This window comes from Rhinolophus sinicus, chromosome 4 (genome assembly GCF_057876585.1).
Source record: "Rhinolophus sinicus isolate RSI-liver-muscle chromosome 4, RSI-T2T, whole genome shotgun sequence".
Lineage (NCBI taxonomy): Eukaryota > Metazoa > Chordata > Mammalia > Chiroptera > Rhinolophidae > Rhinolophus > Rhinolophus sinicus.
In genome coordinates this window covers 62,747,560-62,766,012 of record NC_142504.1, presented here as the reverse complement: position 1 = coordinate 62,766,012, position 18,453 = coordinate 62,747,560, and the positions used below count along the sequence as shown (strand labels likewise).

At 37.9% G+C, this 18,453-nt stretch overlaps 1 protein-coding gene across 1 annotated transcript in view; it reads right to left on the bottom strand.

Moving 5' to 3' along the window:
* MC2R (melanocortin 2 receptor) overlaps window positions 1–14,610 on the bottom strand; it is a 38,823-nt gene extending 24,213 nt beyond the window's left edge. The window contains exons 1-2 of the mRNA XM_074340430.2: window positions 14,566–14,610; window positions 6,512–6,639 (exon numbers count right to left, since the gene is read on the bottom strand). The gene's annotated coding sequence lies outside the window, so the exon portion shown is untranslated. The remainder of the gene's footprint in view (window positions 1–6,511; window positions 6,640–14,565) is intronic.
* Between the last annotated feature and the right edge of the window lie 3,843 nt (window positions 14,611–18,453).

Genomic DNA, 18,453 nt, shown 5'->3' with positions numbered 1-18,453 from the left:
CCACACAGAAATAATAGGCAACAACAAAAAGGCAAAGAAACAATGGAGACACAATCTTAACAGAAAACTAAAGATAGAATGATAGGAAATCCTCACATATCAATAATCACCCTCAATGTAAATGGACTGAACTCACCAATAAAAAGGCACAGAGTAGCACATTGGATCAAACAACTAAACCCAACCATATGCTGTCTCCAAGAGACACATCTCAGCTACAAGGACAAGTGTAGACTGAAAGTGAAAGGGTGGAAATTGACACTGCAAGCAAATGGTAACTAGAGAAAATCAGGTGTAGCCATAATGATATCAGATGAAACAGACTTCAGGGTGAAAAACATAACAAAAGAAAAAGATGGACATTTCTTAATGGTAAAGGGGACTATACAACAAGAAGACATAACAGTCATCAATGTTTATGCCCACAATCGGGGAGCACGGAAATATACCATGCAACTACTAACAGAACTAAAGGGAGAAATTGACCAAAACACAATTATACTTGGGGACTCAAATACATTATTGACAGCTATGGAGAGATCATCCAAACAGAAAATAAATAACGAAATAGCAGCCCTAAATGACACATTAGATGAAATGGACATAACTGACATTTATAGAACACTTCATCCTAAAACATCAGACTATACATTTTTTACTAGTGTACATGGAACATTCTCAAGGATACACCATGTATTGGATATAAAACTAGCCTCAGCAAATTTAAGAAGATTGAAATCATACCAAGCATATTCTCTGATCACAAGGTTTTGAAATTGGATATCAACTACAAAAAGAAAGCAGGAAACACCACAGGTACTTGGAGATTAAACAACATACTCTTTTTTTTTAATTGAAGTTTATTGGGGTGACAATTAATAAATTTACGTAGATTTCAGGTGCACAATTTTGTATTACATCTTCTATAAATCCGATTGTGTGTTCACCACCCAGAGTCAGTTCTCCTTCCGTCACTATATATTTGAACCCCTTTACTCTCATCTACCACCCCTCCCCTTTACCCTCTGGTAACCACTAAACTATTGTTTGTGTCTATGATAAACAACATACTCTTAAAGAACGACCGGGTCAAAGAAGAAATTAGAGGAGAGATCAAAAGATTCATAGAAACAAATGAGAATGAAAATATATCTTACCAAAATTTTGGGGATGCAGCGAAAGAAGTTTTAAGAGGGAAATTTATATCATAACAGGCTTATCTCAAGAAACAAGAAAAATCACAAATAAATAACCTCATGTTACACCTTAAAGAACTAGAAAAAGAAGAACAAATGAAACCCAAGTTCAGCAGAAGATACGAAATAATAAAAATCAGAGCAGAACTAAATAAAATAGAGAACAAAAGGACAATAGAAAAAGTAATGTGACAAAGAGCTGGTTCTTTGAAAAGATTAACAAAATTGACAAACCCTAAGCTAGACTCACTAAGATATAAAGAGAGAAGACACTAATAAACAAAATCAGAAGTGAAAAAGAGGAAACTACAACGGATGCAACAGAAATACAAGGCCACTATCACCCTGATCCCCAAATAAAAGAGAGACATTACAAAAAAAGAAAACTACAAGCCTATATCCCTAATGAACATAAATCAAAAATCCTCAACAAAATATTAGCAAGCAGAATTCAACAATGCATTAAAAAAATCATACACCACGATCAAGTGGGATTCATTCCCAGTATGCGAGGTTGGTTCAACATCTGCAAATCAATTAATGTGATACACCACATTAACAAAATGAAAAATAAAAATCACATGATCATATCAATAGATGCAGAAAGAGCATTTGACAAAATCCAGCAGCCATTTATGATAAAAAGTCTTAAGAAAATGGGAATAGAGAGACCATATCTCAACATAATAAAGGCCATATATGAGAAACCCACAGGTAACATCATACTCAATGGGGAAAAGCTAAAACCATTCCCCTTATCAGGAACAAGGCAAGGGTGCCCACTTTCTCCATTTTTATTCAACATAGTTCTGGAAGTTCTAGCCATAGCAACCAGACAGAAAAAGAAATGAAAGACATCCAAATTAATAAGAAGGGAGTAAAATTGTCATCATATTCAGATGACATGATACTATATCTAGAGAACCCTGAAGACTCCTCCAAAAATCTATTGAAACTGATAAATGAATTTAGTAAAGTAGCAGTGTCGTGCAGGAGACCCTGCTCGCTGCGCCATTTGTCGTGCGGGGCGGCCTGCGGGGTCTCTGCTCCCGCTCCCCATACAAGAACGCAGGACATGGTGAGGCCAAAAAAGAACACCCACGGAGCCATAGGTAGGGGAGTCATACCACTATATTCTTTCTGGCGGCACTATACTCTCACTGGAGGCTGGATCCACACTGTCCGTAAACCACCATCCACGCTCGCCAGCCCAGCCGCCATCTTCTTGCTAGCCCCCATTCTTCTCTCCTCTTTCCTCCGTAGCCGCAGCAGTTATATTGGCAGCTAATTGGCTAACTGGCTACAGCTGACGGCCAATCAGCCACAGCTGACGGCCATCTACTACCCGAGCCAGCACTCCTCCACGTGAGGCCGAGAGCCTGTAAACTACTTTCTGGGGCTCTGCCCCCACAAGCAGGATACAAAATTATATTCAGAAATCAGTTGCATTCATATATACCAATAATAAACTATCAGAAAGAGAAATTAAGAAACAGTTCCATTTACAGTTGCTTCAAAGACTATAAAATTCTTAGGAATAAATAAAAGAAGTAAAAGATCTGTACTCAGAAAATTGTAAGGCACTGAAGAGAGAAATTAAAGTAGATACATATAGATGGAAACACATACCATGCTCATGGATAGGAAGAATTATTATAGTTAAAATGTCCATACTGCCTAAGGCAATATACATATTCAATGCAATTCCTATCAAACTACCAAGGACGTTTTTCACAGAAATAGAACATATAATCCTAAAATTTATACGGAACCATAAAAGACCCCGGATAGCCTCGGCAATCTTGAGAAATAAGAACAAAGTAGGAGGTATAATGATACCTGACATCAAATTATACTACAAGGCGACAGTAATCAAAACAGCATGGTACTGGCATAAAAACAGACACGTAGATCAATGGAATAGAATAGAGAGACCAGAAAAAATCCATGCCTATGTGACCATTTAATCTATGACAATGGAAGCAAGAATGTACGTTGGGGTAAAGACAGTCTATTCAATAAATGGTGCTGGGAAACCTGGACAGACACATGCAAATAATTGAAGCTGGACTACCTCCTTATACCATATAGAAGGATAAATTCAAAATGGATTAAAGGCTTAAATTTAAGATCTGAAACCATCAAACTCCTACTGTGTTTCCCTAAAAATAAGAGCTGGCCGGACCATCAGCTCTAGTGTGTCTTTTGGAGCAAAAATTAATATAAGACCCAGTCTTATTTTAATATAAGATCGGGTCTTTAATTAATATAATATAATATAATAAATATAATAAATATAATATAATTAATATAATATAATACCAGGTCTTATATTAATTTTTGCACCAAAAGATGCATTAGAGCTGATGGTCCAGCTAAGTCTTATTTTCGGGAAACACCATAGAAGAAAATATAGGAAGAAAGTTTTCACACGGTACCCTTAATAATATTTTTACTGATATATGCCCTCGGGCAAGGGAAGTAAGAGAAAAATAAACATATGGGAGTACGTCAAACTAAAAAGCTTTTTAACAGCAAAGGAAACCATCAATAAAACAAAAAGGCATCCTACTGAATGGGAGAAGACATTGTCAATGGTACATCAGATAAGGGGTTAATATCCAAAATGCAAAAAAAACTCATTCAACTCAACACCAAAAAAACAACCCAATTAAAAAATGGGCAGAGGACACGAAGAGACATTTTTTTAAACAGGACATACAGATGGAAACAGACAGATGAAAAAATGCTCAACCTCACTAATAATTAGAGAAATGCAAAATGTGATGCCTCCTCACCCCAGACAAAATGGCTATCATCAATAAATCAACCAACAAGTGCTAGCAAGGATGTGGAGAAAAGGGATCCCTCTGTACTCCTGGTGGTATTGCAGATTGGTGCAGCCACTATGGAAATCAGTATGGAGATATCTCAGAAAACTGGAAATGGAACTACCTTATGACCCTGCAATTCCATTCTTAGGTATCTATCCAGAGAAATCCAAAACACTAATTTGAAAAAATGTATGCACCCCTATGTCTATTGCAGCACTATTCACAATAGCCAAGACCTGGAAACAACCAAAATGCGCATTGGTAGATAACTAGGTTAAGAAAGTGTGGTACATTTATACAAGGGAGTATTACTTGGCCGTAAAGAAGAATGAAATCTTACCCTATGCAACGATATGGATGAACCTAGAGAACATTACAGTAAGTGAAATAAGTCAGATGGAGAAAGACAAATACCATATGATCTCACTTATGTGTGGAATCTAAAGAATAGAATAAACAAACAAACTAATCAGAAACAGTCTCAGAGATATAGAGGAAAAACTGAGGGTTGCTAGATAGGAGGGGGGATGCTGATGAGGGAGAAGATGAAGGGATTTAAAAGCACAATCGGTAACCACAAGATTGCCACAGGGATACGAAAGACAGTTTGGGGAGTATAATCAATAATATAAAGATTTTGTAGGGTATCCGATGGATACTTGTCCTATTAGGGAGACCACTTCATGGACAGTGTAGGTGCCTGTCCTCTGCAGTGTACACCTGAAGCTGAATAATAATGAATGTCAAGTATAATTATATATATATATATATATATATATATATATATATATATATATATATATGGTCACAGGAAGTGGAGCATAGCGTAAGGAATAGAGACAGTGGAAATGTAACAACTGTGTGCAATGTCAGAGGAGTAGTAGATTGGGGGAGGGGGTTATCATTCTGTGAGGAGTATAAATATCTAACTATTACATTGTTTTGTTTACCTGGAACTAGTAAAAAAACAACAACTCATCCAGTCAAAATAAAAAGATGAAGTAATAGCTCCCTGTCAATCACAGATATAAATCAGGTGGTCCCACACCTGGAGGGGAACAGCCCGTCCTAGAGAAGAAAGAATAAAACCACCAAACTCCTGCGGGTTAGGGGGGTTGGAGGCGAGTAGCTTTTCTTTGTGGTTGGGCCCTCTCCTAACTCTTTGGAGTGTACTTTCTCTTCTAATAAACTGCTCTTTCTCCACTTTATCTCTGTGTCTCATTCAATTGTTTGCTCGAGATGCCAAGAACCTGGACACCACACCAAGGAGAGCCCATCCTCCAGGAATGTAGCAGTTAGGATTCCTGCCTCTCACCCAGGAGGCCTGGGTTAGACCCCTAGTGTGGGAACCAAGCCTAAGCACTGCTCCAAGAAGGGTCCCCCCTCTCCGGTGATGGGGGGGTCTGGATCTGGACAGTGGAGCTCTGGGCTTTCAGTCAACTCTATAGTGGGAGTCTGAATGGCACATTTCAATGGCCACTATACCCCATGCCCTTTGTATTTAAAAAACAGCATATTATACGTAGTGTTCTGTACCTTGTTTTATCTAGGAGACTTTTCACAGAGTAAATGGATCACATTCTTATTCTTTTTTTCTTCTTCTTTTTTTAATTAAATTAATTTCTTTGGCCACTGCATGGTATTCAATTGTGTGGATACGTCCTAAATTATTTAATCTGTCTGTAGTGAAAGTCACTTGGGTTGTTTCAAATATTTTGTTGTACACAACGTTCTGTAATGAATAATCATGTAAGTATACAATTTCCCATGAGTAGGATAAGTTCACAGAAATGGAATTGTTGATGAAAGTGTATATGCATCAGTGGTTTTCATATATATTGTCAAATTGTCTTCCAGAGGGGTTGTTCCAATTTATATCCTCACCAGCAATACATAAGAGTGCATTCCCCACCCCAACCATTCCCCCGCCCCATTGCCTGCTCAATACAGAGTTATCAAACTTGTGATTATTGCCAATGAAATACCTGGTAGATTTTTGTCTACATACTTGACATGAATTTTGTTATCTCCCTTTGTGTTATTTTGATATCACAATTAGAACACTCTCTCCACCATTCCTACAGTCTGATGGCATTTTGACCTTTCCAGTTTTAGCTTCCTACTTCTATCTCGGTGCTACAAACACACCAGATCTATCATGCCTCAATATTTGTCTGAGAAAGACACCCAGCATTTCCTGTTTGGGTACAAACTGTCCTTATAACTGATCTTTGCTTCTGTTTCTTAGTCTTGAATTCAAAGAGAGAAGAAAAAGAGTGGAAAAACTGAGTAGTAAAATAAGCTAAAATGATCTAGTAAAAAAAGAAGAGATGAAAAATAGGGAAAAAAGGAAAAAAACAACAGTAAAATCTTAGAAATCAACATGCAGGGACAGGTTAGGTTTTACATAAATTAAAAGTAGCCAAATTGTAGACTTTTATCTGAATGGACCAGTGTTAGTTCAGTTCAGGGGCTCTTTACCTTAGTGTAGAGCTGTAAAAGGGTATCTCCTGTTCTGATAGGTCAGTGTCCCTCTGGCATCTTCTAAGTATTTTGAATATTATTCTGATTGTAAGTCAAGATGAAGGTCACCAAAATATTGGAAGCCACTGTTTGGAAGCAAAAAAGTTACTTAGACTTTTACCAGAGTTTAATGGCTCTGAATGAAACTTGAAAAATGGAAGATGAAGAAAATTTTGAAAACACTTATTCGTAAAGATATATGTACACCTATGTTCATTGCAGCATTATTTATAATAGCCAAGACATGGAAATAACCCAAGTGTCCTTTGATGGATGATTGGCTACAGAAGAGGTGGTACATACGAGGTCTGACAATTAAGTTCGTAAACGTGTTGCAATGACGCTAATCTTTTTGATATCAGAATGATTATTCATTATCAAATTGTGCCAACTGGACAAACAGTTAACCAAGTTTACTATTTGGAAGTGCTGAAAAGGCTGCATGAAAAAGTTAAACGACCTGAATGTTTCACCAACAATTCATGACAATGTACCAGCTGACACGGCACTGTCTGTGAGGAAGTTTTTAGTCAATAAACAAATAACTGTATTGTAACACCCTCCCTACTCACCTGATCTGGTCTCCAATGACTTCTTTCTTTACTTGAAGATAAAGGAAATATTGAAAGAAAGACATTTTGATGACATTCAGGACATCAAGGATAATACGATAACAGCTCTGAAGGCCCTTCCCGAAAGAGTTCCCAAATTGGTTTGAAGAGTAGACTAGGCGCTGGCGTCAATGTATAGCTTCCCAAGGGGAGCACTTTGAAGATGACCATCGTGAATTTCAGCAATGAGGTATGTAGCACTTTTTCTAGGATGAGTTTGTGAACTTAATTGTCTGTCCTCGTATATATAATAGAATACTATTCAGCCATAAGAAAAAATAAAGTACTGCCATTTGCAATAACATGAATGGATCTTGAGAGTATCATGCTAAGAGGACTAAGTCAGACAGAAAAGGACAAGAACCACATGACTTCACTCATGTGGGATATAAAACAGAAAGCAAAACACGAACAAACAAAAAAACTAATTGAAACAGACAACAATATGGTGGTTACCAGAGGGGAAGGGGAGTGGGCAGAGGTTGAAGATGGTAAAGAGGATCAAATATGTGGTGACAGAGGAGACTACATTTCAGGTGGTAATCACACAATGCAATATACAGATGATGTATTATAGAATTATACACTTGTAACATATAATCTTATTAATGAATGTCACCCAATAAGTTTTTTAAAAAAGAACACATACATCCTAACTTCTCAAAAAGAAATGTAAAAGCATATTAATCAAATAAAGATTGAAGCTGTAATATTACCTATAAAAAAAGTATTTTGTTAAGAAAAACAATAGAGGGTGAAGAATATAAGCAGAGTGCAGGATGTAAGTTGGTCAATAAGTTTGCTAGCTTCCCGTGGATAGCTCCCCAATCTTCTTTCCTGCCCAGCACCCAACACCATTCAGCACTGGCAGTTCCTGCAAGGAGTCTGTGTAGTGGGCACAGTGTGTGCAACCAACTGGCCCACCTTGCCATAGCTTTCACATGGTGATCCCCCTGCAGGAGGACCTGAGCTTTTTCCAGTTCAGACCTTCATTCTCAGATATTCTTGAAGGGCTTCTCATAAATGTGATAGAATAAGTGAACAAATTGAAAAGATTCTGTGCTTGTTGTGAAGAACTTTATAAGTGATGTTACTCTTCAATCCATCTAGTGAAATATGCCCCCCACCCCATCACTACCACCACCATCAGTAACTCCCATTGGATGCCCAAGTCTACTACTGGCATTGAACTGATGCTTTTTAGACATGAATACTATTGATTGCTGGGGGATGATTTGTGAAGACTCCCACCTGATTTCTTACTTGGTTTAATTCTGTTGACCTTCTAAAATTAAGATTTTTGCATGATTGACAGGTAGCCTAAAGTCAACTTTATAGATTGTAATCCATTGTGGTTTATGGGGTAGTGAAGAATCTAATTTGGAAAAATGCTAATATTGATATTAAAAATCAGAGAAGTAATTTTCTACCACTGGGCCCTTTGTTCCCTTAGAATCAACTGAAGCCCAGAGAACTTCTAATGTGAAGCTATTGATTTGTTAACTTTATAGGCCTATTAATATTTACATGAGCAGCAGAATCAAGTTGCTATAGTAGATGATCCTTGGGGGCACCTAAGCTCATCAGAATGCTGCTGAAAATTTTTTCACTAAGGGATTTTTTTTGACCTGTCTTTCCCACCAAGTTGGGGTGGTGGGGGAAGGCTTTATATCAATTATCATAACTTTCACATCCCCCCTCAAGGTAATAATAATTTCCACCACTCTCAGCTGTCATTTGTGCCATTTTTACTTACTTTGGGGTTTGGTATCAATGGGTAGTCTTATAGGCAAGGGAAAACTCAATTGAAATTATTAACAAAATAGGAGATTTTGAGTTTTATACACACAACTAAATGGATATTCTTTTTCTCAAATTGCATTATACAAATGAAGATAAAAGATTCAGCCATTAAAGTAGAAAGGCTGAGTCTATAGAACAATTAGGTCTGCTGTCTTAGTTAAGAAATATAGTTAAAACTATATCCCTGAGAAATGATGCTCTTTTCTGAGATAGGAGCCAGATATGGTCATAAGAATACAGTTGAGGATGCTAACCCGAGGAATTACCTAAAAGGTATTAAATCTATTCCCCAAACACCTGACAATGATGAGGTATTTGTCCTCTAGAGGAATTCATGTTTTTAGTGATGATACATCTTTATATCTCTGCTTACTCATATTTCTTCCTCTTTAAAACAATTTGTAACATACTTGAAATTTTTCTAATATTCTTGGAAGGGAAATCTGAGAAATAGTAGTGTGTGTGTGTGTGTGTGTGTGTGTGTGTGTGTGTGTGAGAGAGAGAGAGAGAGAGAGAGACCAAGTTTATTAGTGTCTCCAGGAAGCCTAGCACATTTTTGCTTTCCACATTTTTACTACTGTCCTCCCTCTGGAATTCTCCAATTTCTCCTCTGTCTATCTAAATTCTACTTTTGTTTAAGCTCAAAGTCAAGATCGAATATCTTGAGTGTCACCACTCACCATCTCAACCTATGTGACCTTTCTCTGCTCTCATGTCCTGCAGAGAGAATCGTTTGTTCTTGCATTTGACATATGGCACACTTTGCTCATGTGAAAGCTCAACTTTGATGTTTTATCTTCTATAACACCCTGGAGGGCTGACAAATTCTACATCTCTTTTTTTTTTTTTTTTTTTTTACATCTCTTTTCTTTAAATCCATTTCAGTAACTTATTGATGTGCCCAATAACTATTTGTTGATATGACCATATTGAATTGAATAATCAACAGTTTGTGTTTCTAAAAAGATAGATTTAGGGGAAATACATAAAATATATAAGAAGCAGTTAGTGATTTTATTTTTCACATGTCAGAGCTTAAAACTTTTAGTAGATAATGTTTTAGGTAAAATTTTGTGGGAAAATGTATGCTTTTGCTACATTTGCTTTCCTCTTCTTTAGAAGTAGTGTCAGTAAAACACTCAGTAAAATGGTCTTAGAAAGGGTAAAACATCAAGTTGTCTAGAGTTCCAGAAAACAGCTTTATTTACAGGTGCATGTAAAAGGCCAAAGGTCTCCTGGGTGGTAAAAGCAGAATAATGAGACCTTTTGAGCAAGAGAGAAAGAAAGAGGGTCTTACTTAGAAGGAAAGGGGCAAGTGAGTACCTTCTGTTAATAGCAAGGAGTTGAAATTAGATGTCTTATTTTTTGAATGTTGAAAAGAAAAAAAAATGTCCAACCTCTGGGAATGTTTATTGTCTGGAAGAGAAGGAGACAGTGGATACAGTCCTCCTCTCGGAAGACTGAAAACGTAAATGTCAAACCTAGTTTTGGCCCAAAACTCCAGGGATGGTTAGCTTGGGGGGTGGAGGTGGCATAGCTGCTGATGGGATTGAAAGTGCTGAGAATTAGGAACTCTGGTCTGAGAGTCCCAATAAGGCATGCTTTGCAGGGCTTGCACTTTGGTGTCCCAAGGAACTGTGGCCACCTGGACTAGCAAACAGAAGTTGGAGCAGCTCCCAACAGCGACACCATGTGGCAGTGTGAAGTAAAGACAGTAGTAGATTGACAAAATGCCAGACTGTCCTTGCTCAGCTTTGGAGTCCAAAAGCCCGAGGGTTTTAGAAAATTCAGGGTACAGAGGCAGCTTAGGGGAAAATACTGGCTTTTCTTTTTCTTTTCTAACATAGCATATTGGTGCTTGAACATTTAATTCAAATATTAAGATATGTGACTATTTTTACCACTGCTTTGTGGAGTAACCCATACTGGTTATATGAGGGCTATATTAAAATATGAAGTCTATGAGATATTGAAGATAAAGAGCACTGTATCATTATATATATATATATATATATATATATATATATATATATATATACACCATGGTCAAAAAGTTATATATATATATATATATATATATATATATATATATATGTATATGTATATACCATGGTCAAAAAGTATAAGCCTAATATTATCAATGTAAAGGGGTTAAAGTGTTCACTAATTTCAGATCTCTTCGTAGTGAGTGAAAAAGGTAATGGGTCTCCTAGAAGCTGATTGTTCCCCTCCTTGACTCTGTACCAACTCTTTTCATCCGGGAGTAAAATACTAATAATTAGCTGAAATATGTAAGAAGTAATCAATCTCTGCTTTGGGTGAAAGTTGGAGGAGGGAAAGAGAAATACAATGGTTAAAGCAAGCAGTTTCCTATTAACATTGGAACCTAATCTGACTAATGACAGTTCAGAGAAATCAAAAGTGAAGAAAAGAAGATAAAAAAAAAGTTATAAATAAACTAAGGTGCTGTGAAAGAGTGTAATTATAGCTTATTTATTTAAATTTCAATAAATATAGATTGTTTAAAATCCAGGTACAATTTTTGTTAAACATAGGTATCAAACTTGCTAATTAGAAAGTGTATCATCACCAGAAATCTAGAGTGAAAATCCTAGTCACACATTCTAACCCAACAGAAGGTGACACATATAGTTCTACTATCCTATTGTCTGCCTTTAGGAGCTAAAAACCTGACTGATCTGTGACTCAGTGGCCCTAAACAAATAATCAGTGATGGCCCTAAACAAATAATCAGTGATATGTACAAAGATGTATATACAGTGATGCTCACTGAATTGTTAATTATTATAATGAAAGTATTATTATAATGAAAGTAATTATTATAATAAAACTGAAAGCAACATAAATAACTGGTGATTGAGTCTTGGGTAAATAAATTCTGGTAGGCCCATAAGATAGAACACTATTCTATGATTAAAATCACGGTTCAGTGGTGCAGAAGTATATATATATATATATATATATATATATATATATATATATATATATATATATTCATGAAAAGGCATGGAAAAAATCACTGAAAGATATACCTCAAATTTTAGTTGGGTGGTGGAACTATGAACTAATTTGTAAAATACATATTTCTTTGTTTTAGAACAGTTTTAGATTCATTGGAAAGTTACAAAGCTAGTACAGAGAGTTCCCATACAAAGCACACCCAATTTCCCATATTATTATCTCACATTAACCACAATTAATGGACCAGTATTGATACACTATTATTAGCTAAATGTCATACTTTATTCATATTTCTTTAGTTTTTACCTTATGTACATTTTCTGTTCCAGAATCCTAGGGTGACATTTAGTCATTATTACATTTAGCAGGCCTCCTTATGGTCCTCTTGGCTGTGACAGTTTATCAGACTTTTCTGGTTTTGGATGACCTTGACAGCTTTAAGGAGTACTGGTCAGGTATTTTGTAGAATGTCGTACAACTGGTATTTGTCTGGTGTTTTTCTCGTGATCAGACTGGGTTATGGATTTTGGGGGAGGAAGACCACAAGAAGCAAAGTAACGTTCTCATCACACACATCATATCAAGGGTCATACTATCAACACTACTTACCGCTGTTGGTGTTGACCACCATCACCTGGCTGAAGTAATGTCTGTCAAGTTTCTCCACTGTTAAGTCGTCCCCACCCACCTTCCATAATGCATTCTTTGAAAGGAAGTCACTATGCACAGCCCACTCTTAAGGATTAAAGAGCTGTGCCCCACTTCCTTGACAGTGGAGTATCTAACTTCATAAACTTTTTGGAATTCTGCAGGGGAATTTGTCTATTCTCTTTCATTTATTTATTCAGTCATTTGTTTCTATCAGTATGGATACATGGATATTTATTTTATATTTTAGGTTATAATTCAACATAATTTTATTTACTTTGTTGTCTAAATTGTTCCAACTTTGGCCATTGGGAGCTGTTTTAGTTGGCACCTGTGTCACTTAGACACAGTCTCATCATTGCAATTTTTGGTAACAATTATCTACTTTCTGGCACAATAAGATGTTCCAGGCTCATCCTGTTATTTTGTGCCAAAGGAGCATGAGAGAGCTTCCCATCTATGTTCCTCTTACTATTTGTCTTTATTTCTCTGATGGCATTGCTCACATTAAAACACATGGTCTTCCCTTGTAAATGGACTCGGAGTTCTCTATGATTAGAATTGTCCTTGCCATCTCAGTATGCCCAGTGCCCAGCAGAGAACCTGGCCGTAGCAATATTTGTAAAATCAATGGAAGATGAATGCTGCTTATACCGAGCAGAAAGATATCATTAAATGTTAGTTAGCCATTAAGTTTTCAAATGGGAAACATACCTGGAAAAATTAACAAGGTAAATAATAAAGTGGCTTTAAAATTTTTAAAGGCAACTAAACTGCCTTAAATTGCTCTGAGGCAGTGAGAGGGCCATTGCCGCTGGAGCAAAAACTTTTCCTCTGCCACAAGAGATACAGGATGTACTGAAAGGTTAAGATTGTTCCGTAGCTGTCTACTCCATCCCTAGTTCTCCCAGGGACTTGTGGCAAGCAATCTGATGGGGCTTATCCAGTGGATGTTTTGGATAAACACACGAATGAGTGAGCACAGCTTGTCACCATCTCTTCTGCCTTCTGCTCAGGGTGCACTGAAGGAAGCTATCCTCTTCACAGTCTTGCTCAATGCCTTACTCTCAGCATCCCCCTCTATCCCTTTACCACTTCTATCCCATTAGGACTTTGCATGTGTGCATATATGTGTATATCTGTACATGTATATGCATGTGTATGTGTGTATATGTGTGTACATGTGTACATACATGTGTTTGGGAGGAGGATGGTAGAATTATCTCAAGGCAGACTAGGGAAATAAAAATATGAAGAATAACTGTATTCAAAAAAAGACTGGGACCTCTCTTCTTTGTCCCTCATGACAAAGCCAACCAAGCAGAGTGTCTCAATTCTTTAGTGATTGCATGATTTTCCAAGTGATAACCATTTTGGAGGAGTTTGTATTTTTAATTCTTGTTTATACTACCCCGAGTTGTTGCCAATGAAGTCAGAGGACTGTAGAACTAATGGAAAAGAAAGGCAGAGAGCATGTACATTTCCTCAGAACCATAAATAATCCACATGCATATATTGATGGCAGGGTTGCGGGAAGCCAACCACATGACAGCTTCCCTAATTACCACGACAGCAAAACTATCACGCTCATTAAAACAAAAGTTAATCAGGTAAAAGAGTGACTCTCATGAAAGGGTAAAAGAAGCATGTTTTTTTCTCCCCTATTTCCATTAGGAAAAACCTGGCCATAGTCCTTGAGTAGAGCTTGATAATACTTTAAAGACTAAGAATATAGAGAAGCTAATAAATTCATTAGTGAGGAAGACTGCTTTAGTTAAATAAACAAGTAATAGAGTTGTAGTTACAGTTCAATTAGAAAAATGATATATTCCCTCAGGAAGGATGAAGTACCATAACTGAAAGGATGAGCTATTGGAAAGAATTCTGAATACTATTTTTTCTCAGATTTGTTCCTAACTGTTCTACGAGCACTAACGAACCTGAGAAATTAGTAGAAAATGTACTTACCTTCAGTTCTGAAGCAGGAACTTTCTGACCAAGATGACTGAAAACGAATGAGGTTTGAAAGAAAAGCTAGCACAAGGACCTTGGCCAGGAAGTGCCGGAACATATGCATCACTGAGAGACAGTTTGTTATCATAACCTTGGATAAATGTCGTATGAAATGAACTACATATTTCTGGTAATGTGAAGTTAGAGAAATGGAAAGAACAGATTAAGACATAATTTCCATGGGCTCAGCTAGACAAGGATACTTCCAAAGTTTATGACAAGGTTTATGGCACATTACAGAATTGTGACCCTGCTTCTTTTTAATATAATTTTAGAGTTGCATTTAGTTTCAAACTAAGGAATTCAATAAATTGGGGTTTTGAGGAAATGGTTTTGAAAGAATTTGTTTTAAATTTCCAGCAAACTTCTCAAGACATCTTGCAAACATTTGGGTCATTAATCTCATTAAGAAGAAGGGGATAACCATATTATCCGTATTTCACAAGACTACACAGTAGACTTGTGTGCTCAAGGGCACCTAACCGAACATGGGCCAAGACAAGAAGAAAACCCTCATGTTTTGCCAATTCTTCTCTGTTATAAAATTTCACAGAAACCACCATCAATAGTTTCATAATTCAAAACAAAATTGTTTAGTTTTAGGGTACAATATTTTTGGTTTTCTGTTTGCCAATGCTTGCAGTGAAGGTCTATGGTGTGTGTATGTATATGTATATGCATGTGTACGTTTGTGTATGTGTGTGTGTACATGTATGTGTGTATGTGTGTACAGCATGTGTTTGGGAGGAGGATGGGTGTTAAACTTACCTCAAGGTAGCTTAGGGAAATAAAAATATGAAGAATAGCTCTTGGGGTCATCAATCTGAATGTTTAAATGCAGTATGGGGCCAAGTTTTGCGATGGATTGGGGATATGTGGCTGATTCCAAACCAGTGGCCAATTCTGAAAATATCACCTCCAGCCCTAACAGAAAGATGTTTCCCTGTGGGTGGTCTGGAAAAAACTGAGGACAAAGGTTTGAGTTTGATTTCCCAGGCAGGGAAACACATTTTTTTTATAAAGTGCCTTTCCTCTGGCCTGTCCCTGAGGCAAAGCATGTTCTCCCTGGGCACTGTTGGACTCAGGGTCATTCCAGGTTTGAGGATTGTTTGTGAATAGCTGTGTGCCTGGCAACATGTCCTGAGGTTCAAACGAGGGTATTCCACAGGCCTATTTTCCCCACCAGAGCCACACAGTTGAGACAGTGTATAAAAGCTGGACAGTGCCTCCAGAAAGCCACATTGTTACCTGAAACAGAAGACACCTTGTCCTCAACCCTCAGATTTGTAGCGTCACAGAAACTTTGTCAAAGATCTGTGGGTCTGATTAGCTGGTTGGGAAAACAGGTGCCAGGACCCAGAGAGCAGGGCTCAAGCAGGTTAACAGATGGAGGGGGTGTTGGAGCATGGATGGGATGCTATTAGGAGAAGGCAAGTTTCAGCAGACTCCCTCTGTGTGAAGACCTGAGTAGCTCAATTTAGGGGAGATAAAAGAGATTTCAAGGAGGGACAAGATGGCCTAAGGGTTTGGCTAAGCTAAGCCCTAGAAAAGAGAGTGGGATTTGCTGTTTTAGTTCTTCCTTTTTACTTGAGGCCAAAGGGTGCTCCTCTTCTTCCAATTATGCAAGGAATGTGGGCAAAAATCTCTTGGAAGGAGCAGAGTAGAAAGGACATGAGATTTAGAACCAAAGACACATGTTAAAAGTTCTAACTCTGCCAGGTCTCTGGGTCTCTAATTTCTTCATGTAAAGTGAGTTGTTACAAGGATACATGAGATTGGGTTTGTAAAAATGCTTAGAGAACTGTAAATTCATACACCAGTACTTGTAGTTCTTATAGCCTGGTCCAAAATGTTATTGAAATAGTGGCCAGTTTTTTAAAGATATCTTAGTCAGAGGAGACTTCATTCAGCTTGTGAACATTTAAAAAAAAACTTGTGAGCTGAGATCTGGTAGAGCAAATGCAGTGATGGATGCTGTAATTGCCATGCATTCCATTCTGAGCCCATCTCTTTTCCTTCAAGAGAGTGGATGGAAAAAGGAATCTAGAGAGCATACAAGGAGCTCCTGTGTGCACTCTTTTTTATTTTCTTATACAGCAGCTCAGCCCCTTTTATTCTGTTCTTCGCAACTCCACCACCCTATTCAGCATTATGCCTCCATTATGGAAAAGTGAGGGGGAGGGGAGAGAGAGAGAGAAAGGTGGGGGAGACTGAGTCAGGAGACAGAGCTGGGGAAGGGAGATGGAATGGGGGAACAAGAAGAAGAGACAGGGGCAGGGATCTGTCTTTCAGATATGTAGGACCAATGTCATTGGAACAACACATCAAATGCTGGGGTTTGAAAAGTAACTCTGAGGAAAAACACACTCCTCCTGGGTTTCTCCTTTACTCACATACTCACAATACTTCTAATACCAGATGTGTGGGTGGTTGTCCACAGATCAAGCAATTATCCGACACCAGCTGGGTGGTCTACAATTCAATTCAGTTCTGACACAAGCTACCTGGAGATAGCGTCAGGTCCCACAGGATAAGGGCTCAGTCCCACAGGATTGGCTCCACTTCAGACATTAATTGTCTCAAGTTGTCACCTGCCCTTCTGAATGATGCGCTATAAATCTAGGTTCCTCCTTGGGTTGTATAATTTGCTAGAGTGGCTCACAGAACTTAAAGAAACACTTATGTGTGCTGGTTTATTATAAAGGATACAGATGAACAGCCAGATGAAGAGGTACACAGGGCGAGGTCTGGGACGGTCCCAAGTGCAGAAACTTCTGTCCTCATGGAAGTTGGGATATACTACCTTACCAGCAAGTAGATGTATTCACTAATCCAGACGCTCTCCAAACCCTGTACTTTCAGGATTTTATGGAGGCTTAATTACATAGGCATGATTGCAGAGTTGCCTCTTTAGAACAACTGGCACTCCTATCACCCAGGAAATTCTAAGAGATTTAGGAGCTTATTGTCAGGAACCGGGGTCATGGACAAAATATTAGAACAAAAGATACTCCTAGTGCTCTTATCACTTAGGAAATTACAAGGGTTTTAATAGCTCTGTGCCAGCAACTGAGGACAGATATATATATACATATATATTCTTTTTTTTTTTTTTTGCCGAAATATGCTATCGAAGCAATAATAATTTACATAGTGTTTCCTTTGTGCCAGCCACTATTGTTGTTCTAAGTGTCTTACATATGTTGACATTCGATCTTCACAACAAACAAGGGAGATAGCATTATTGACTCCATTTAGAGATGAGGTTCAGACAAGGGCAGTCACTAGGTAAAGGCATGATATGCACTTAAGATTTTATTCTGAGAATGACGAGAAGTCACTGGGATTTTAGGCATAGGAGTGGCATGATCTGACTCAGGTTTTAAAAGGATCCTTCTGTCTGCTCTGTGGAGAACAAATTTCAGGGGCAAGAGGAGATGGGAGCAGCTATATAGGTGGGCGCCTAGTTGGAGTTGTCTAATGAGGGAATTGAAAGTGAGGAAGTAGGAACAGCAAGTATGGACAAGTCCTCTCAGAAGTTTTGATGTGAGAAGGTGCAGAGCAAGAGCTGGCATGGGTCAGGGAAGCATTATTTTCAGGAAAGGATCTCCTGGGCATGTTCATGTATTGATGGAAACATCCAGTGGGGATGTGGGACCTGATGAGACAGATGACAATGCCAGAGAGACTGCAAGACACAGCCTTCTGAGATGGCAGGAGGGGACCCTGGACAGGAGTAGGAACACATCAGCCAGAATGACAAGATGGCATATGGGAACTGATGGCCTGGTGTTGGGAAGATAAGGGCCTGCAGCCTAATTGTTTATTTTCTCTCAGAAACAC